Genomic DNA, 20,966 nt, shown 5'->3' with positions numbered 1-20,966 from the left:
GTGGTGGTGGTTCTAGGGAAAAGTAATAAGTGTGCTTATATGATGAAGTATTCGGCTGGATGGATGCTTTATGGCTTAAAGTGGGTCAAAAGGGATGCTAGAGTGCCTGTTGCTTTTAAGTGTCCTGTATGGTATGGTTGTGTTGAGAAATTTGTAAGGAAGTATGATTTGTTGTCCGTTAACATGAGTGATTTTAGGCAAAAGAAGAAAGTCATTAGGATGGTGCGTGAGCGTGAGGTGGTATGTAATATCAATGGGTTGAGAGGGGAGGAAGTAACCGAGATGTGGAGAAAATTAAGTATAGATGGTGTGACTAACAGACAGAGAGATATCGCTTGGATGATATTGCATGACATTTTGCCTGTTAGAGATGTGCAAAAGAAGAGGGATTTAGTTAAATCTGAGGTATGCCCGAGGGATGGATGTGGTTTGAGAGAGCATGTTAGACATATGGTATGGGATTGTGATTTTGCATATGATGTATGGAAGGGTATAGGGGGACTTTGCAAGGAATTGGTGGGTGTAAAGTATGTTAATTGGAAACTTGCTATGTTTGGGATGGGTGCATGTAGTAGAATTAAGGATAGGATTTTATGGTTGTTGGTGGTGTGTGTAATTGAAAGTTTGTGGGATGCGAGGAATTTGTTAGTTTTTAAAAGGAAGAAAATGTCAGTTAATGAATGTTTGAGATTGATTCTGTCACGTATGTATGTAATATACCTCTGGGATCAGGAACGTGGAAGTATTATAGATGCTGAAGGGATCTGGAAGTTTAAAAAGTGGAGGTTTTTGGTAAAGTTTAATTAGTAGTGTATAATGTACCTGATGATAAGGTTTGGTTTTATTTTTGATTATATACCAAGTGTGATGAAAGGCTAAGTGTCAATGAAAGGCTTTTGTAAGTCGATTTGATTGAGCTTATGCTCCGGCCTATCTGATTTGGTTAAAAAAAAAAAAAAAAAAAAAAATCTGTTCTTATCAGTTTAATATCTGATACGTCCCCTATCTGGGGACCATATATTAAATGGATTTTTAGAACAGGGAGATGGAAAAAGAGCTTGCTCTGTCCACTCCACGCATTGACCTGGTATTGCAGTATCTCCAGGACCGGTGCACCCCTTCTTTAATGCAGTTTCTAAAATCAGAAAGAATTGAATTCAATGTTTTTTGTTCATTTTGCTTGTTTGTCGGATTTTGGGATGGACTCTTTGGCTTTGCTTTTCTTCTCCTCATTGGATTTTTCATGTTCAAAGTTGCAGAAGCCAGATTACAAGCTCATTTTGGTTCAACTTCAGCAACTGTGCATTGCATTGCCATGTAATGTGATGCAATGCTATCTTTCTAGCTCTCCCTTTTTACTTCCTTTTGGATAAACAGACATATTAGGCAAGCATTTTGGAGCTTTCACCTAAATAACTACAGGTGGTGAGATAAGCTGCACAATATAATTGACCTTTCAGTATATTGTTGCACACACACCATCTATTTAGCAAATGCCCTTGTTATCAACAGCAGCCTTTTAAACTCACCTGAGCTAACAGGTATGTGCGCTGGTTACTCTGCTGCGCTTAAAATTTCTTTTTTGGTTTGCTACAATGCCTTTTCTGAAACGTTGTCTCCTTCTGCTGGAACACTGACTTCTTTCATTTAATGCCTGCAGACTATAAAAGAGAACCCAACCCAAAAAGTTTGGTTGATTAGTCTGTGGCATTCTGTTAAACTGTTGCTTATGGCGGTCTCTGTGAGCTTCTCAGCGACATTCAGCCAGCCAGGTATCCTGCCTGCAGTAGATGGAATGTGGCAATGGAACGCTGGCTGCGCGTGTCATAATAGGCTCTGAGCCTTTATATACCTGTGCACAGCAGCAGCCACCTTCAGTCTGCTGCTGGACAGCCAGCAGCAGCAGCAGCAGGAGAGGTATGTAATCAGGAGCCCTCCTGCTAAGGGTAGACAGCTGCTCGTTCCACCCCACCCCCCGCCTTAATTGGTTCTCCTCCCTTCCAACGGTGTTGAGGCGGGTGGGAACAGCAGGGGGTGAAGGTGCTGTGTTTAAAGAGGTGGAGTTATGCAGATCTAAAACGCGTGGATTGCAGCAGCAGCAAGCCGAAAAGTGCAGGCATGTAAGGGATCTAGAGGTTGACAACATGTCTTCTTAACGGGAGTCCAGGAGCTCATCTCCACAAATGGACTTTTCAGGATCCTTGGGTGGCTCCGTAGTTTGAAACCAATTCTGGTTATCGCTTCTCGGCCTTTTGGCTAAGATCAAGTGTAGTATCTTTCGAAAAGGCGGTTTTGGATGTTGGCCGCCCTAGTAGATTGATACATTATGCACACTGGGGTTTAGGCGCTTGTTAGTACGCCAGGTGGCTAATATAGTCATCTGGTGGAAAGCATGGCCTCCCAGGATCGACGCCATTGGGCCGGGGAAGATCAAAAGCCCGAAGTGTGAAGTGCCCCAGGAGTGGTGACCCTGGGGTGCCTTAACTCACTGGGATTGGGAACCCCACTTGAGTTTATGGCACATTTGCACTAGCACTTCAATATTTCTTTCTTCACACACACCCTTATTCCGGGCCTTCTGGCCTTAGGATGGGGAATTTTTCAATTCCCGGTCGAAGGTCCGGGCAGTATTATACTGTGAAACCTTCACTATTTATTTAATTTTTTTGTCACTGTGTGTCCACTTTTTCACGTGTGTCCACGTCCTTACTAGGATTTTGTCGGGATGCGGTTCCCTTACGGGTTCCTCTCTTGGCAGGTCTAGGGGGGGAGTGTGTGGCCATCAGGTTCCGCTCCCCCCTGAACCCCCCTGGCTCTCCTCTTTCGGGAGGAGAGCGTTGTTGGCTCCCCTCTTCCGGGAGGGGAGCACAGTCTTTGGCTCCAGTGCCTTGCTCGGGTGAGAACTCGGGCAGGTGCTGGGGGTAAGATTGGGTCGCCTCTGGCTTTGGCTGGAGGTGGCTATTTGTCCCTGTTCCTCGCTGTGGCCTTCTGGCTCGGAGGGACGGGGAATGGTTTGGGGGACCCTTCTCCTTTTGGAGAGGGTTTCAAGAAGACCAGCATCCTAGTGCACTTTTTTTGTGGCACTTGTCACTTTTTTTAAGCGCACTCGGGTTTTGTACACGAATTCGGGCTTTCGAAAAAAAAAAATCTGTTCTTATCAGTTTAATATCTGATACGTCCCCTATCTGGGGACCATATATTAAATGGATTTTTAGAACAGGGAGATGGAAAAAGAGCTTGCTCTGTCCACTCCACGCATTGACCTGGTATTGCAGTATCTCCAGGACCGGTGCACCCCTTCTTTAATGCAGTTTCTAAAATCAGAAAGAATTGAATTCAATGTTTTTTGTTCATTTTGCTTGTTTGTCGGATTTTGGGATGGACTCTTTGGCTTTGCTTTTCTTCTCCTCATTGGATTTTTCATGTTCAAAGTTGCAGAAGCCAGATTACAAGCTCATTTTGGTTCAACTTCAGCAACTGTGCATTGCATTGCCATGTAATGTGATGCAATGCTATCTTTCTAGCTCTCCCTTTTTACTTCCTTTTGGATAAACAGACACATTAGGCAAGCATTTTGGAGCTTTCACCTAAATAACTACAGGTGGTGAGATAAGCTGCACAATATAATTGACCTTTCAGTATATTGTTGCACACACACCATCTATTTAGCAAATGCCCTTGTTATCAACAGCAGCCTTTTAAACTCACCTGAGCTAACAGGTATGTGCGCTGGTTACTCTGCTGCGCTTAAAATTTCTTTTTTGGTTTGCTACAATGCCTTTTCTGAAACGTTGTCTCCTTCTGCTGGAACACTGACTTCTTTCATTTAATGCCTGCAGACTATAAAAGAGAACCCAACCCAAAAAGTTTGGTTGATTAGTCTGTGGCATTCTGTTAAACTGTTGCTTATGGCGGTCTCTGTGAGCTTCTCAGCGACATTCAGCCAGCCAGGTATCCTGCCTGCAGTAGATGGAATGTGGCAATGGAACGCTGGCTGCGCGTGTCATAATAGGCTCTGAGCCTTTATATACCTGTGCACAGCAGCAGCCACCTTCAGTCTGCTGCTGGACAGCCAGCAGCAGCAGCAGCAGGAGAGGTATGTAATCAGGAGCCCTCCTGCTAAGGGTAGACAGCTGCTCGTTCCACCCCACCCCCCGCCTTAATTGGTTCTCCTCCCTTCCAACGGTGTTGAGGCGGGTGGGAACAGCAGGGGGTGAAGGTGCTGTGTTTAAAGAGGTGGAGTTATGCAGATCTAAAACGCGTGGATTGCAGCAGCAGCAAGCCGAAAAGTGCAGGCATGTAAGGGATCTAGAGGTTGACAACATGTCTTCTTAACGGGAGTCCAGGAGCTCATCTCCACAAATGGACTTTTCAGGATCCTTGGGTGGCTCCGTAGTTTGAAACCAATTCTGGTTATCGCTTCTCGGCCTTTTGGCTAAGATCAAGTGTAGTATCTGTTCTTATCAGTTTAATATCTGATACGTCCCCTATCTGGGGACCATATATTAAATGGATTTTTAGAACAGGGAGATGGAAAAAGAGCTTGCTCTGTCCACTCCACGCATTGACCTGGTATTGCAGTATCTCCAGGACCGGTGCACCCCTTCTTTAATGCAGTTTCTAAAATCAGAAAGAATTGAATTCAATGTTTTTTGTTCATTTTGCTTGTTTGTCGGATTTTGGGATGGACTCTTTGGCTTTGCTTTTCTTCTCCTCATTGGATTTTTCATGTTCAAAGTTGCAGAAGCCAGATTACAAGCTCATTTTGGTTCAACTTCAGCAACTGTGCATTGCATTGCCATGTAATGTGATGCAATGCTATCTTTCTAGCTCTCCCTTTTTACTTCCTTTTGGATAAACAGACATATTAGGCAAGCATTTTGGAGCTTTCACCTAAATAACTACAGGTGGTGAGATAAGCTGCACAATATAATTGACCTTTCAGTATATTGTTGCACACACACCATCTATTTAGCAAATGCCCTTGTTATCAACAGCAGCCTTTTAAACTCACCTGAGCTAACAGGTATGTGCGCTGGTTACTCTGCTGCGCTTAAAATTTCTTTTTTGGTTTGCTACAATGCCTTTTCTGAAACGTTGTCTCCTTCTGCTGGAACACTGACTTCTTTCATTTAATGCCTGCAGACTATAAAAGAGAACCCAACCACCCAAAAAGTTTGGTTGATTAGTCTGTGGCATTCTGTTAAACTGTTGCTTATGGCGGTCTCTGTGAGCTTCTCAGCGACATTCAGCCAGCCAGGTATCCTGCCTGCAGTAGATGGAATGTGGCAATGGAACGCTGGCTGCGCGTGTCATAATAGGCTCTGAGCCTTTATATACCTGTGCACAGCAGCAGCCACCTTCAGTCTGCTGCTGGACAGCCAGCAGCAGCAGCAGCAGGAGAGGTATGTAATCAGGAGCCCTCCTGCTAAGGGTAGACAGCTGCTCGTTCCACCCCACCCCCCGCCTTAATTGGTTCTCCTCCCTTCCAACGGTGTTGAGGCGGGTGGGAACAGCAGGGGGTGAAGGTGCTGTGTTTAAAGAGGTGGAGTTATGCAGATCTAAAACGCGTGGATTGCAGCAGCAGCAAGCCGAAAAGTGCAGGCATGTAAGGGATCTAGAGGTTGACAACATGTCTTCTTAACGGGAGTCCAGGAGCTCATCTCCACAAATGGACTTTTCAGGATCCTTGGGTGGCTCCGTAGTTTGAAACCAATTCTGGTTATCGCTTCTCGGCCTTTTGGCTGCGATCGTATGACTGTACCTTGATTGGTGCGAGTCTCCTGGAGGAATCCGGACCCTTTTGTGGAGGATTTTCTGCTTTTTCCTGTGGTATTCCATACCGACAGAATCCAAGATGTCTTTTGTGAAGAACACCATCCGTTTGTCCGTGGATCCATCTGACCAGAACAAGAACAACGTGGTTTTCATTGTCCAAGACATCGTTGAAGTCAAAGCTGGAGCAAGACGTTCTGAGATCTTCAGTGTCAACGAATTTTCACGTCAAGGTAATTATGACGTTACCTTTATGGACCAGGATGTTTGCCTTAATGTCTTTGAATGGCTCCGTGGTCACTCTAGTGACCCCTGCTTGGAAGGAGTTAGATGGGAACCTTTGTTTGGTCTGCAAGAAAAGGAGGTGACTGTGACTGTCTATAACCCTTTTACAGACCCTGAGCTGCTGGAGTGCTTCCTCTCTCGCTACTGTGAATATGTGCGGAAGGGAGTGAAGCAAGTCAATTGTCTAGGAATCTTTAACTGTCAGTATAAATTCCGTGTGAAATTGAAAAGGGATCCTGACAGTGTGGGGGGCTTTAGACACCCTCCATCAAATTTTTCCGTTGCAGGCCATAGAGGTTTCCTCTTTTACCCAGGCCAGCCCATGTTTTGCCGTAGATGCTTTTCTTTCGGACATACCATGGTAACATGCCTTAAAGGGCAGTGTTGCCGAAATTGCAGAAAGGAGGGGCATATGGCCAACCAGTGTCCAGAGGCCAAGTCCTGTGATGTCTGTGGGAGTAGTGATCACATGTATAAGGACTGTCCTATGAGTGCACCTAGACGTTCTGATAAAGAACAGAAGGAGGAGGAGCTGGAGAGGAGGCAGATGGCAAGCGCACTGAAAGTGCTGGAAAGATTGGAGAGGGAGGAGAGAGAGGGAAGGAGGCGGGAAACTGGTAGAGCCTCTCCCTCTACGGCGCCAGAGGAGGTGTCCCTGAGACCATGTTCTTCTTCTGCTGAAGAAATGAGGAAGAAGCGGAGGGAAGAAAAGGAGTTCTGGAGGGAAGTGGCAAAGGTGGAGAAAAAGGCAGTGTCTGCGAGAATATCTAGGAAAGTGGTGGAAGCAGAGCTGCCTGAGATGATGACTTTTGGAGAGGCAATGGACGCAACAGGATGTGAAGTGCAAATCTCGGAACCCGACAGTCCTGAACACCCTTCGGGTCCTGAAAACACTGAAGATTTTTCTTCGGAGGATGATAGGGGTGCAAAGAAGAGTCGTAGGGAGGATGGTGGGGGCAGTGATGATGCAGATTTTAGTGAGCCTCAGAGGAAGATCAGAACTGCCAGAATGAGGAGTGTGGCTGGTGAAGCCAGCGGGTCGGAAACCAGCTGTTCTGTTCTGATGGCGGAGGAGGATAGTGGTGGTGCTGGATAGTGTCACCATATAATATTGTAAATGTTTTTTCTTTTTGTCCTCTTGTGAGCTTTGGTTTAGGCCAAAGGCTATTTCTTTGTGTAATTGGTGAAGGAGTAGAAGTATTATGGGATTTACCATAGTGTCCCAAAACGTAAGAGTGTTTAAAAGTAAAGTAAGAAGAGCTGCTATTTTTGAGTTTTTAGCTATGCAAAATGCATCTATTTTTTGTTTACAAGAATGTGGGGTAGTGGATGGTGTGAAAGGGGATGAATGGTCTTATGGAGCGTCTGTGTGGTCGGGGAGTGCATGTAATAAGAATGATGGTGTGGGTATTTTGGTTAAAGGAAGGGAGGTTGTTTTGAGTGATTATTTGGTTATTGAGGTGGGGAGATGTATCCTTGCTAATTTTGTATACAAGAATGTAAAGTTTTGTGTTATTAATGTTTATGCGCCAGTTGAAAAAAATGAGCGCAAAAATTTATTTGAAAAAATTAAGCTTTTTGTTCCAGGAAGAATACCTGTGGTAATTGTGGGTGATATGAACTGTGATGTGGGGAGAGTGAATGTGGATGTGTCTGGGAAAGCATTATTGGAGTTAGTGAATGATTTTGGGTTGTGTGATATGCAGCGCGTGTGTAACATGAATCCTTTGTTGAACACTTTCTTTTCTGAGAGTGGTAGGGTACAATCCAGATTGGATTATTGTTTTATTTCTAAAAATATGGTTTCTGTTAATTATAGGCAGGAAAACGTTCTTTTTTCAGATCATGTGTGTATGTTGTGTGAGTTGGATATAAAAGTTGATGGAGTGTTTGGGAGAGGATTGTGGAAGTTAAATGTTAAACTGTTAGAGAATGAAGATGTGAGAAAGGAGTATGAAAGGCGGTATGAAGAATGGTGTAAGCATAAAAATGAGTTTGGGAATGTTTGTGAGTGGTGGGACTGGGTGAAGAAACAAACAAAAATGTTCTTTAAAAATTTAGGATACAAGTATGCAGCAATTAAAAGAGAGAGTTTTGTTAAACTGAACGCGCGGTTGAGCGTTTTGTATAAGTTAAGGGAAGGAGGAGTTGAGGTGGAGGAGGATATTTTAGAGGTAAAAAAGGAGATTAGTGAGTTTTTGTTGGAGAGAGGGAGAAGCATAGTGTTTAGGGCAAAGATTGATAAGATGGAGCAGGATGAGAAATGTTCTCGGTTTTTCTTTAAAAAAGTTTTTGGAAAGAAACAGAGTATGAGCGTGGTGTATGGAGCAGATGGAAGTGAGGTGAGTGGAGAGGATATGTGTGAAGAGGTGGCTAAGTTTTATGAGGATCTGTATGCAGTGAAACAGAGGGATGAATGTTTGGAGAATGATGTTTTGAGTGTGTTAGAGAGTAAGTTGAGTGAAGCAGAAAGAGAGAGAGTGATGGGTGAGGTGACTGGTGATGAGGTATGGAAGGTTATGTGTAGTATGGCTTTGAATAAGACGCCGGGGGAGGATGGCCTCCCAGTAGAATTTTATCGTGTGATGTGGGGTGTGATTGGTAAGGACTTTGTGGATGTATGTAAGTATATGTGGGGAAACATGGAGGTGGCTGAGAGTATGCGTGCAGGTATGGTTGTGTTAATTCCTAAGAAAGGGGATTTGAAAAGTCTGAGGAATTGGAGGCCAATAACGTTACTTAATTGTGATTATAAAATCTATGCAAAACTTATGGCTAATAGGATGCGTGATGTTATAGAGAGTGTGATTGGGGATGAGCAGTGTTGTGCGGTACCTGGGAGGCGGATTCATGAGTGTGTGTGTATGTTAAGAGATTGTCTATGGGATTGCATGGGTCGTAAGAAGAGTGTATTTTTGTTAAGTTTGGATTTTGAAAAGGCTTATGATAGGTTGTCGCATGGTTTTTTGTTCAGAGTGTTGTTAAAAATGGGTTTTCCGGCTGATTTTGTTGGGCGAGTGAGAAGTTTGTATGCGGGTGTTTATAGCTGTGTTTTAATGAATGGGTATGTGGGTAGGAAAGTGAATGTGTTTTCGGGTGTGCGACAGGGGTGTCCTTTGTCCCCTGTAGCATTTATTTGTGCAATTGAGCCATTGTTGTGTATGCTGAGGAAAGATAAGGTAATTCGTGGTGTGCAAGTGCCGGGAGGTGGAGGAAAAGAATGGAAGGTGAGTGGTTATATGGATGACGTGTGTGTATTATGTGATTCTGAATGTTCGGTGAGGCGGGTGAAGTTGTTAGTGTCTATTTTTTGTGGTGCATCTGCGTTTAAAGTGAATTGGGAAAAGAGTGAGTGTAAGGGTTTTGGAGGCGGAAGTTTAAGTAGGGATGTAGGTGTGAATGTAGTGAATGGACCTATTAAAGTTTTGGGTGTGAAGTTTTCAGAGAGTTTGGATGGGAAAGAAAGTTGGGATGATGCGAAAGGAAAAGTTGAGCAGAAGTTGAATTTTTGGAAATTGAGGAGTTTATCCTTTTTTGGGAAGATTTTAATTGTTAAGAGTGTGGTGTTGCCAATATTTTTATATATTGCGGTAGTATTTCCACCAGGATATATGTGTATGAGAAGCTTGAATAGAATTTTATTTGTTTTTTTGTGGAACTCGAAAATGGAGAGAGCTAGGAGAGAAATTTTGGTTAAAAGAGTGGAAAAAGGTGGTTTGGGTTTTCCGAATTTGGACGTGTTTTTTGGTGTGAATATCGTTGTGTTTGTTTTGAAAGTGATTAGGGCGGATGGAAAGTTTTCATCTATGTGTAGGTATTTATTTGGAGCGTATTTGTTTCGTTTAAAGTGGCAAGAAAGGGATTTGCGATGTCCGATTGCTTTTGAGGTGCCTGTATGGTATGTGTGGGTTTATAAGTTTTTGGTGAGGTATGAACTGTGTGATGCAGATGTGAGATTGCTGGAGAATAAGAAGGCTGTGTATAGGATGATTGAATGTAGAGAGGTAGAATGTGGAATAAATATGGTTAGGGGTGGTGATGTGCAGAAGGTTTGGAAGAAAGTGCGGATGAGTGGTATGACCAACAAACAGAGTGAAGTTGTGTGGCAGTCTTTACATGGAGTATTACCTGTGAGAGAGTTTCAGAGGAATAGAGGTTTGGTGAGGAGTGAAATGTGTCCAAGAAATGGCTGTGGTGGAAGGGAAAGTGTGTTGCATGTTTTTTGGAATTGCCAGTATGCTAGAGATGTGATTGGGAGAATGGGGCCTTTGTGTAAAGAATTGTGTGGTGTGAATTTGTTGTCTTTTGAGTTGTTTATGTTTGGTTTGGGAATATGTGATGGGACGAAGGAAAGAGTCTTGTGGTTGATGCTTGCATGTATAAAGGAAGTGTTATGGGATGTGAGGAATGTGTATGTGTTTAAAAGGAAGGAAATTGCTGTAAAGGATAGTGTGAAGGTGATTTTGGGGAAGATGTATGTGTGTTTCCTATGGGACAAAAAGAGGAGAGGGGAAGTGGATGCGGAGGGAATATGGAAAGTTAAAAAGTGGAGATATATTGTTAGTACCTCTTGATTTTTGTTATTGTTGTTTTGAAATATGAAATAAATATTTCCGATGATGATGGGGACAGCAAATTGCGTATTGGATTTGACGCAGCTGTTTTGATGGAATTTTCCTTTGTCTGGTTTCCATAGACTGTGGAATTTCCTCGTCTGAGGAGAAAAAAAAAAAAAAAAAAAAAAATCTGTTCTTATCAGTTTAATATCTGATACGTCCCCTATCTGGGGACCATATATTAAATGGATTTTTAGAACAGGGAGATGGAAAAAGAGCTTGCTCTGTCCACTCCACGCATTGACCTGGTATTGCAGTATCTCCAGGACCGGTGCACCCCTTCTTTAATGCAGTTTCTAAAATCAGAAAGAATTGAATTCAATGTTTTTTGTTCATTTTGCTTGTTTGTCGGATTTTGGGATGGACTCTTTGGCTTTGCTTTTCTTCTCCTCATTGGATTTTTCATGTTCAAAGTTGCAGAAGCCAGATTACAAGCTCATTTTGGTTCAACTTCAGCAACTGTGCATTGCATTGCCATGTAATGTGATGCAATGCTATCTTTCTAGCTCTCCCTTTTTACTTCCTTTTGGATAAACAGACATATTAGGCAAGCATTTTGGAGCTTTCACCTAAATAACTACAGGTGGTGAGATAAGCTGCACAATATAATTGACCTTTCAGTATATTGTTGCACACACACCATCTATTTAGCAAATGCCCTTGTTATCAACAGCAGCCTTTTAAACTCACCTGAGCTAACAGGTATGTGCGCTGGTTACTCTGCTGCGCTTAAAATTTCTTTTTTGGTTTGCTACAATGCCTTTTCTGAAACGTTGTCTCCTTCTGCTGGAACACTGACTTCTTTCATTTAATGCCTGCAGACTATAAAAGAGAACCCAACCCAAAAAGTTTGGTTGATTAGTCTGTGGCATTCTGTTAAACTGTTGCTTATGGCGGTCTCTGTGAGCTTCTCAGCGACATTCAGCCAGCCAGGTATCCTGCCTGCAGTAGATGGAATGTGGCAATGGAACGCTGGCTGCGCGTGTCATAATAGGCTCTGAGCCTTTATATACCTGTGCACAGCAGCAGCCACCTTCAGTCTGCTGCTGGACAGCCAGCAGCAGCAGCAGCAGGAGAGGTATGTAATCAGGAGCCCTCCTGCTAAGGGTAGACAGCTGCTCGTTCCACCCCACCCCCCGCCTTAATTGGTTCTCCTCCCTTCCAACGGTGTTGAGGCGGGTGGGAACAGCAGGGGGTGAAGGTGCTGTGTTTAAAGAGGTGGAGTTATGCAGATCTAAAACGCGTGGATTGCAGCAGCAGCAAGCCGAAAAGTGCAGGCATGTAAGGGATCTAGAGGTTGACAACATGTCTTCTTAACGGGAGTCCAGGAGCTCATCTCCACAAATGGACTTTTCAGGATCCTTGGGTGGCTCCGTAGTTTGAAACCAATTCTGGTTATCGCTTCTCGGCCTTTTGGCTAAGATCAAGTGTAGTATCTGTTCTTATCAGTTTAATATCTGATACGTCCCCTATCTGGGGACCATATATTAAATGGATTTTTAGAACAGGGAGATGGAAAAAGAGCTTGCTCTGTCCACTCCACGCATTGACCTGGTATTGCAGTATCTCCAGGACCGGTGCACCCCTTCTTTAATGCAGTTTCTAAAATCAGAAAGAATTGAATTCAATGTTTTTTGTTCATTTTGCTTGTTTGTCGGATTTTGGGATGGACTCTTTGGCTTTGCTTTTCTTCTCCTCATTGGATTTTTCATGTTCAAAGTTGCAGAAGCCAGATTACAAGCTCATTTTGGTTCAACTTCAGCAACTGTGCATTGCATTGCCATGTAATGTGATGCAATGCTATCTTTCTAGCTCTCCCTTTTTACTTCCTTTTGGATAAACAGACATATTAGGCAAGCATTTTGGAGCTTTCACCTAAATAACTACAGGTGGTGAGATAAGCTGCACAATATAATTGACCTTTCAGTATATTGTTGCACACACACCATCTATTTAGCAAATGCCCTTGTTATCAACAGCAGCCTTTTAAACTCACCTGAGCTAACAGGTATGTGCGCTGGTTACTCTGCTGCGCTTAAAATTTCTTTTTTGGTTTGCTACAATGCCTTTTCTGAAACGTTGTCTCCTTCTGCTGGAACACTGACTTCTTTCATTTAATGCCTGCAGACTATAAAAGAGAACCCAACCCAAAAAGTTTGGTTGATTAGTCTGTGGCATTCTGTTAAACTGTTGCTTATGGCGGTCTCTGTGAGCTTCTCAGCGACATTCAGCCAGCCAGGTATCCTGCCTGCAGTAGATGGAATGTGGCAATGGAACGCTGGCTGCGCGTGTCATAATAGGCTCTGAGCCTTTATATACCTGTGCACAGCAGCAGCCACCTTCAGTCTGCTGCTGGACAGCCAGCAGCAGCAGCAGCAGGAGAGGTATGTAATCAGGAGCCCTCCTGCTAAGGGTAGACAGCTGCTCGTTCCACCCCACCCCCCGCCTTAATTGGTTCTCCTCCCTTCCAACGGTGTTGAGGCGGGTGGGAACAGCAGGGGGTGAAGGTGCTGTGTTTAAAGAGGTGGAGTTATGCAGATCTAAAACGCGTGGATTGCAGCAGCAGCAAGCCGAAAAGTGCAGGCATGTAAGGGATCTAGAGGTTGACAACATGTCTTCTTAACGGGAGTCCAGGAGCTCATCTCCACAAATGGACTTTTCAGGATCCTTGGGTGGCTCCGTAGTTTGAAACCAATTCTGGTTATCGCTTCTCGGCCTTTTGGCTAAGATCAAGTGTAGTATCTGTTCTTATCAGTTTAATATCTGATACGTCCCCTATCTGGGGACCATATATTAAATGGATTTTTAGAACAGGGAGATGGAAAAAGAGCTTGCTCTGTCCACTCCACGCATTGACCTGGTATTGCAGTATCTCCAGGACCGGTGCACCCCTTCTTTAATGCAGTTTCTAAAATCAGAAAGAATTGAATTCAATGTTTTTTGTTCATTTTGCTTGTTTGTCGGATTTTGGGATGGACTCTTTGGCTTTGCTTTTCTTCTCCTCATTGGATTTTTCATGTTCAAAGTTGCAGAAGCCAGATTACAAGCTCATTTTGGTTCAACTTCAGCAACTGTGCATTGCATTGCCATGTAATGTGATGCAATGCTATCTTTCTAGCTCTCCCTTTTTACTTCCTTTTGGATAAACAGACATATTAGGCAAGCATTTTGGAGCTTTCACCTAAATAACTACAGGTGGTGAGATAAGCTGCACAATATAATTGACCTTTCAGTATATTGTTGCACACACACCATCTATTTAGCAAATGCCCTTGTTATCAACAGCAGCCTTTTAAACTCACCTGAGCTAACAGGTATGTGCGCTGGTTACTCTGCTGCGCTTAAAATTTCTTTTTTGGTTTGCTACAATGCCTTTTCTGAAACGTTGTCTCCTTCTGCTGGAACACTGACTTCTTTCATTTAATGCCTGCAGACTATAAAAGAGAACCCAACCCAAAAAGTTTGGTTGATTAGTCTGTGGCATTCTGTTAAACTGTTGCTTATGGCGGTCTCTGTGAGCTTCTCAGCGACATTCAGCCAGCCAGGTATCCTGCCTGCAGTAGATGGAATGTGGCAATGGAACGCTGGCTGCGCGTGTCATAATAGGCTCTGAGCCTTTATATACCTGTGCACAGCAGCAGCCACCTTCAGTCTGCTGCTGGACAGCCAGCAGCAGCAGCAGCAGGAGAGGTATGTAATCAGGAGCCCTCCTGCTAAGGGTAGACAGCTGCTCGTTCCACCCCACCCCCCGCCTTAATTGGTTCTCCTCCCTTCCAACGGTGTTGAGGCGGGTGGGAACAGCAGGGGGTGAAGGTGCTGTGTTTAAAGAGGTGGAGTTATGCAGATCTAAAACGCGTGGATTGCAGCAGCAGCAAGCCGAAAAGTGCAGGCATGTAAGGGATCTAGAGGTTGACAACATGTCTTCTTAACGGGAGTCCAGGAGCTCATCTCCACAAATGGACTTTTCAGGATCCTTGGGTGGCTCCGTAGTTTGAAACCAATTCTGGTTATCGCTTCTCGGCCTTTTGGCTAAGATCAAGTGTAGTATCTGTTCTTATCAGTTTAATATCTGATACGTCCCCTATCTGGGGACCATATATTAAATGGATTTTTAGAACAGGGAGATGGAAAAAGAGCTTGCTCTGTCCACTCCACGCATTGACCTGGTATTGCAGTATCTCCAGGACCGGTGCACCCCTTCTTTAATGCAGTTTCTAAAATCAGAAAGAATTGAATTCAATGTTTTTTGTTCATTTTGCTTGTTTGTCGGATTTTGGGATGGACTCTTTGGCTTTGCTTTTCTTCTCCTCATTGGATTTTTCATGTTCAAAGTTGCAGAAGCCAGATTACAAGCTCATTTTGGTTCAACTTCAGCAACTGTGCATTGCATTGCCATGTAATGTGATGCAATGCTATCTTTCTAGCTCTCCCTTTTTACTTCCTTTTGGATAAACAGACATATTAGGCAAGCATTTTGGAGCTTTCACCTAAATAACTACAGGTGGTGAGATAAGCTGCACAATATAATTGACCTTTCAGTATATTGTTGCACACACACCATCTATTTAGCAAATGCCCTTGTTATCAACAGCAGCCTTTTAAACTCACCTGAGCTAACAGGTATGTGCGCTGGTTACTCTGCTGCGCTTAAAATTTCTTTTTTGGTTTGCTACAATGCCTTTTCTGAAACGTTGTCTCCTTCTGCTGGAACACTGACTTCTTTCATTTAATGCCTGCAGACTATAAAAGAGAACCCAACCCAAAAAGTTTGGTTGATTAGTCTGTGGCATTCTGTTAAACTGTTGCTTATGGCGGTCTCTGTGAGCTTCTCAGCGACATTCAGCCAGCCAGGTATCCTGCCTGCAGTAGATGGAATGTGGCAATGGAACGCTGGCTGCGCGTGTCATAATAGGCTCTGAGCCTTTATATACCTGTGCACAGCAGCAGCCACCTTCAGTCTGCTGCTGGACAGCCAGCAGCAGCAGCAGCAGGAGAGGTATGTAATCAGGAGCCCTCCTGCTAAGGGTAGACAGCTGCTCGTTCCACCCCACCCCCCGCCTTAATTGGTTCTCCTCCCTTCCAACGGTGTTGAGGCGGGTGGGAACAGCAGGGGGTGAAGGTGCTGTGTTTAAAGAGGTGGAGTTATGCAGATCTAAAACGCGTGGATTGCAGCAGCAGCAAGCCGAAAAGTGCAGGCATGTAAGGGATCTAGAGGTTGACAACATGTCTTCTTAACGGGAGTCCAGGAGCTCATCTCCACAAATGGACTTTTCAGGATCCTTGGGTGGCTCCGTAGTTTGAAACCAATTCTGGTTATCGCTTCTCGGCCTTTTGGCTAAGATCAAGTGTAGTATCTGTTCTTATCAGTTTAATATCTGATACGTCCCCTATCTGGGGACCATATATTAAATGGATTTTTAGAACAGGGAGATGGAAAAAGAGCTTGCTCTGTCCACTCCACGCATTGACCTGGTATTGCAGTATCTCCAGGACCGGTGCACCCCTTCTTTAATGCAGTTTCTAAAATCAGAAAGAATTGAATTCAATGTTTTTTGTTCATTTTGCTTGTTTGTCGGATTTTGGGATGGACTCTTTGGCTTTGCTTTTCTTCTCCTCATTGGATTTTTCATGTTCAAAGTTGCAGAAGCCAGATTACAAGCTCATTTTGGTTCAACTTCAGCAACTGTGCATTGCATTGCCATGTAATGTGATGCAATGCTATCTTTCTAGCTCTCCCTTTTTACTTCCTTTTGGATAAACAGACATATTAGGCAAGCATTTTGGAGCTTTCACCTAAATAACTACAGGTGGTGAGATAAGCTGCACAATATAATTGACCTTTCAGTATATTGTTGCACACACACCATCTATTTAGCAAATGCCCTTGTTATCAACAGCAGCCTTTTAAACTCACCTGAGCTAACAGGTATGTGCGCTGGTTACTCTGCTGCGCTTAAAATTTCTTTTTTGGTTTGCTACAATGCCTTTTCTGAAACGTTGTCTCCTTCTGCTGGAACACTGACTTCTTTCATTTAATGCCTGCAGACTATAAAAGAGAACCCAACCCAAAAAGTTTGGTTGATTAGTCTGTGGCATTCTGTTAAACTGTTGCTTATGGCGGTCTCTGTGAGCTTCTCAGCGACATTCAGCCAGCCAGGTATCCTGACTGCAGTAGATGGAATGTGGCAATGGAACGCTGGCTGCGCGTGTCATAATAGGCTCTGAGCCTTTATATACCTGTGCACAGCAGCAGCCACCTTCAGTCTGCTGCTGGACAGCCAGCAGCAGCAGCAGCAGGAGAGGTATGTAATCAGGAGCCCTCCTGCTAAGGGTAGACAGCTGCTCGTTCCACCCCACCCCCCGCCTTAATTGGTTCTCCTCCCTTCCAACAGTGTTGAGGCGGGTGGGAACAGCAGGGGGTGAAGGTGCTGTGTTTAAAGAGGTGGAGTTATGCAGATCTAAAACGCGTGGATTGCAGCAGCAGCAAGCCGAAAAGTGCAGGCATGTAAGGGATCTAGAGGTTGACAACATGTCTTCTTAACGGGAGTCCAGGAGCTCATCTCCACAAATGGACTTTTCAGGATCCTTGGGTGGCTCCGTAGTTTGAAACCAATTCTGGTTATCGCTTCTCGGCCTTTTGGCTAAGATCAAGTGTAGTATCTGTTCTTATCAGTTTAATATCTGATACGTCCCCTATCTGGGGACCATATATTAAATGGATTTTTAGAACAGGGAGATGGAAAAAGAGCTTGCTCTGTCCACTCCACGCATTGACCTGGTATTGCAGTATCTCCAGGACCGGTGCACCCCTTCTTTAATGCAGTTTCTAAAATCAGAAAGAATTGAATTCAATGTTTTTTGTTCATTTTGCTTGTTTGTCGGATTTTGGGATGGACTCTTTGGCTTTGCTTTTCTTCTCCTCATTGGATTTTTCATGTTCAAAGTTGCAGAAGCCAGATTACAAGCTCATTTTGGTTCAACTTCAGCAACTGTGCATTGCATTGCCATGTAATGTGATGCAATGCTATCTTTCTAGCTCTCCCTTTTTACTTCCTTTTGGATAAACAGACATATTAGGCAAGCATTTTGGAGCTTTCACCTAAATAACTACAGGTGGTGAGATAAGCTGCACAATATAATTGACCTTTCAGTATATTGTTGCACACACACCATCTATTTAGCAAATGCCCTTGTTATCAACAGCAGCCTTTTAAACTCACCTGAGCTAACAGGTATGTGAGCTAGTTACTCTGCTGCGCTTAAAATTTCTTTTTTGGTTTGCTACAATGCCTTTTCTGAAACGTTGTCTCCTTCTGCTGGAACACTGACTTCTTTCATTTAATGCCTGCAGACTATAAAAGAGAACCCAACCCAAAAAGTTTGGTTGATTAGTCTGTGGCATTCTGTTAAACTGTTGCTTATGGCGGTCTCTGTGAGCTTCTCAGCGACATTCAGCCAGCCAGGTATCCTGCCTGCAGTAGATGGAATGTGGCAATGGAACGCTGGCTGCGCGTGTCATAATAGGCTCTGAGCCTTTATATACCTGTGCACAGCAGCAGCCACCTTCAGTCTGCTGCTGGACAGCCAGCAGCAGCAGCAGCAGGAGAGGTATGTAATCAGGAGCCCTCCTGCTAAGGGTAGACAGCTGCTCGTTCCACCCCACCCCCCGCCTTAATTGGTTCTCCTCCCTTCCAACGGTGTTGAGGCGGGTGGGAACAGCAGGGGGTGAAGGTGCTGTGTTTAAAGAGGTGGAGTTATGCAGATCTAAAACGCGTGGATTGCAGCAGCAGCAAGCCGAAAAGTGCAGGCATGTAAGGGATCTAGAGGTTGACAACATGTCTTCTTAACGGGAGTCCAGGAGCTCATCTCCACAAATGGACTTTTCAGGATCCTTGGGTGGCTCCGTAGTTTGAAACCAATTCTGGTTATCGCTTCTCGGCCTTTTGGCTAAGATCAAGTGTAGTATCTGTTCTTATCAGTTTAATATCTGATACGTCCCCTATCTGGGGACCATATATTAAATGGATTTTTAGAACAGGGAGATGGAAAAAGAGCTTGCTCTGTCCACTCCACGCATTGACCTGGTATTGCAGTATCTCCAGGACCGGTGCACCCCTTCTTTAATGCAGTTTCTAAAATCAGAAAGAATTGAATTCAATGTTTTTTGTTCATTTTGCTTGTTTGTCGGATTTTGGGATGGACTCTTTGGCTTTGCTTTTCTTCTCCTCATTGGATTTTTCATGTTCAAAGTTGCAGAAGCCAGATTACAAGCTCATTTTGGTTCAACTTCAGCAACTGTGCATTGCATTGCCATGTAATGTGATGCAATGCTATCTTTCTAGCTCTCCCTTTTTACTTCCTTTTGGATAAACAGACATATTAGGCAAGCATTTTGGAGCTTTCACCTAAATAACTACAGGTGGTGAGATAAGCTGCACAATATAATTGACCTTTCAGTATATTGTTGCACACACACCATCTATTTAGCAAATGCCCTTGTTATCAACAGCAGCCTTTTAAACTCACCTGAGCTAACAGGTATGTGCGCTGGTTACTCTGCTGCGCTTAAAATTTCTTTTTTGGTTTGCTACAATGCCTTTTCTGAAACGTTGTCTCCTTCTGCTGGAACACTGACTTCTTTCATTTAATGCCTGCAGACTATAAAAGAGAACCCAACCCAAAAAGTTTGGTTGATTAGTCTGTGGCATTCTGTTAAACTGTTGCTTATGGCGGTCTCTGTGAGCTTCTCAGCGACATTCAGCCAGCCAGGTATCCTGCCTGCAGTAGATGGAATGTGGCAATGGAACGCTGGCTGCGCGTGTCATAATAGGCTCTGAGCCTTTATATACCTGTGCACAGCAGCAGCCACCTTCAGTCTGCTGCTGGACAGCCAGCAGCAGCAGCAGCAGGAGAGGTATGTAATCAGGAGCCCTCCTGCTAAGGGTAGACAGCTGCTCGTTCCACCCCACCCCCCGCCTTAATTGGTTCTCCTCCCTTCCAACGGTGTTGAGGCGGGTGGGAACAGCAGGGGGTGAAGGTGCTGTGTTTAAAGAGGTGGAGTTATGCAGATCTAAAACGCGTGGATTGCAGCAGCAGCAAGCCGAAAAGTGCAGGCATGTAAGGGATCTAGAGGTTGACAACATGTCTTCTTAACGGGAGTCCAGGAGCTCATCTCCACAAATGGACTTTTCAGGATCCTTGGGTGGCTCCGTAGTTTGAAACCAATTCTGGTTATCGCTTCTCGGCCTTTTGGCTAAGATCAAGTGTAGTATCTGTTCTTATCAGTTTAATATCTGATACGTCCCCTATCTGGGGACCATATATTAAATGGATTTTTAGAACAGGGAGATGGAAAAAGAGCTTGCTCTGTCCACTCCACGCATTGACCTGGTATTGCAGTATCTCCAGGACCGGTGCACCCCTTCTTTAATGCAGTTTCTAAAATCAGAAAGAATTGAATTCAATGTTTTTTGTTCATTTTGCTTGTTTGTCGGATTTTGGGATGGACTCTTTGGCTTTGCTTTTCTTCTCCTCATTGGATTTTTCATGTTCAAAGTTGCAGAAGCCAGATTACAAGCTCATTTTGGTTCAACTTCAGCAACTGTGCATTGCATTGCCATGTAATGTGATGCAATGCTATCTTTCTAGCTCTCCCTTTTTACTTCCTTTTGGATAAACAGACATATTAGGCAAGCATTTTGGAGCTTTCACCTAAATAACTACAGGTGGTGAGATAAGCTGCACAATATAATTGACCTTTCAGTATATTGTTGCACACACACCATCTATTTAGCAAATGCCCTTGTTATCAACAGCAGCCTTTTAAACTCACCTGAGCTAACAGGTATGTGCGCTGGTTACTCTGCTGCGCTTAAAATTTCTTTTTTGGTTTGCTACAATGCCTTTTCTGAAACGTTGTCTCCTTCTGCTGGAACACTGACTTCTTTCATTTAATGCCTGCAGACTATAAAAGAGAACCCAACCCAAAAAGTTTGGTTGATTAGTCTGTGGCATTCTGTTAAACTGTTGCTTATGGCGGTCTCTGTGAGCTTCTCAGCGACATTCAGCCAGCCAGGTATCCTGCCTGCAGTAGATGGAATGTGGCAATGGAACGCTGGCTGCGCGTGTCATAATAGGCTCTGAGCCTTTATATACCTGTGCACAGCAGCAGCCACCTTCAGTCTGCTGCTGGACAGCCAGCAGCAGCAGCAGCAGGAGAGGTATGTAATCAGGAGCCCTCCTGCTAAGGGTAGACAGCTGCTCGTTCCACCCCACCCCCCGCCTTAATTG

General features: G+C 44.1%; 10 non-coding genes and 2 pseudogenes across 10 annotated transcripts; all 12 read left to right on the top strand.

Moving 5' to 3' along the window:
- Positions 1 to 932: 932 nt before the first annotated feature.
- Positions 933 to 1,121, top strand: LOC141150579 (U2 spliceosomal RNA). The gene has a single exon (XR_012246743.1). It is a non-coding gene; the product is annotated as a U2 spliceosomal RNA (small nuclear RNA).
- A 1,115-nt stretch (positions 1,122 to 2,236) lies between these two features.
- On the top strand, positions 2,237 to 2,328 carry LOC141151217 (U2 spliceosomal RNA; annotated as a pseudogene).
- Positions 2,329 to 3,119: 791 nt separating this feature from the next.
- LOC141150528 (U2 spliceosomal RNA) lies at positions 3,120 to 3,300 on the top strand (annotated as a pseudogene).
- A 1,115-nt stretch (positions 3,301 to 4,415) lies between these two features.
- On the top strand, positions 4,416 to 4,606 carry LOC141274629 (U2 spliceosomal RNA). The gene has a single exon (XR_012322900.1). It is a non-coding gene; the product is annotated as a U2 spliceosomal RNA (small nuclear RNA).
- Positions 4,607 to 10,764: 6,158 nt separating this feature from the next.
- Positions 10,765 to 10,958, top strand: LOC141150650 (U2 spliceosomal RNA). The gene has a single exon (XR_012246793.1). It is a non-coding gene; the product is annotated as a U2 spliceosomal RNA (small nuclear RNA).
- A 1,115-nt stretch (positions 10,959 to 12,073) lies between these two features.
- LOC141274618 (U2 spliceosomal RNA) lies at positions 12,074 to 12,264 on the top strand. The gene has a single exon (XR_012322889.1). It is a non-coding gene; the product is annotated as a U2 spliceosomal RNA (small nuclear RNA).
- Positions 12,265 to 13,379: 1,115 nt separating this feature from the next.
- Positions 13,380 to 13,570, top strand: LOC141274607 (U2 spliceosomal RNA). Its single transcript, XR_012322878.1, has one exon. It is a non-coding gene; the product is annotated as a U2 spliceosomal RNA (small nuclear RNA).
- A 1,115-nt stretch (positions 13,571 to 14,685) lies between these two features.
- On the top strand, positions 14,686 to 14,876 carry LOC141274596 (U2 spliceosomal RNA). Its single transcript, XR_012322867.1, has one exon. It is a non-coding gene; the product is annotated as a U2 spliceosomal RNA (small nuclear RNA).
- Positions 14,877 to 15,991: 1,115 nt separating this feature from the next.
- On the top strand, positions 15,992 to 16,182 carry LOC141274584 (U2 spliceosomal RNA). Its single transcript, XR_012322855.1, has one exon. It is a non-coding gene; the product is annotated as a U2 spliceosomal RNA (small nuclear RNA).
- Positions 16,183 to 17,297: 1,115 nt separating this feature from the next.
- LOC141274573 (U2 spliceosomal RNA) lies at positions 17,298 to 17,488 on the top strand. Its single transcript, XR_012322844.1, has one exon. It is a non-coding gene; the product is annotated as a U2 spliceosomal RNA (small nuclear RNA).
- A 1,115-nt stretch (positions 17,489 to 18,603) lies between these two features.
- On the top strand, positions 18,604 to 18,794 carry LOC141274562 (U2 spliceosomal RNA). The gene has a single exon (XR_012322833.1). It is a non-coding gene; the product is annotated as a U2 spliceosomal RNA (small nuclear RNA).
- Positions 18,795 to 19,909: 1,115 nt separating this feature from the next.
- LOC141274550 (U2 spliceosomal RNA) lies at positions 19,910 to 20,100 on the top strand. Its single transcript, XR_012322822.1, has one exon. It is a non-coding gene; the product is annotated as a U2 spliceosomal RNA (small nuclear RNA).
- The last annotated feature ends 866 nt before the right edge of the window (positions 20,101 to 20,966 follow it).

Source organism: Phyllobates terribilis, unplaced genomic scaffold (assembly GCF_046119375.1).
Source record: "Phyllobates terribilis strain yellow unplaced genomic scaffold, ASM4611937v1 Scaffold_5__5_contigs__length_657084704, whole genome shotgun sequence".
In the NCBI taxonomy this organism is placed as follows: Eukaryota; Metazoa; Chordata; class Amphibia; order Anura; family Dendrobatidae; genus Phyllobates; species Phyllobates terribilis.
The sequence above is the reverse complement of the archived record's forward strand: the minus strand, read 5'-3'. Positions and strand labels throughout refer to the sequence as shown.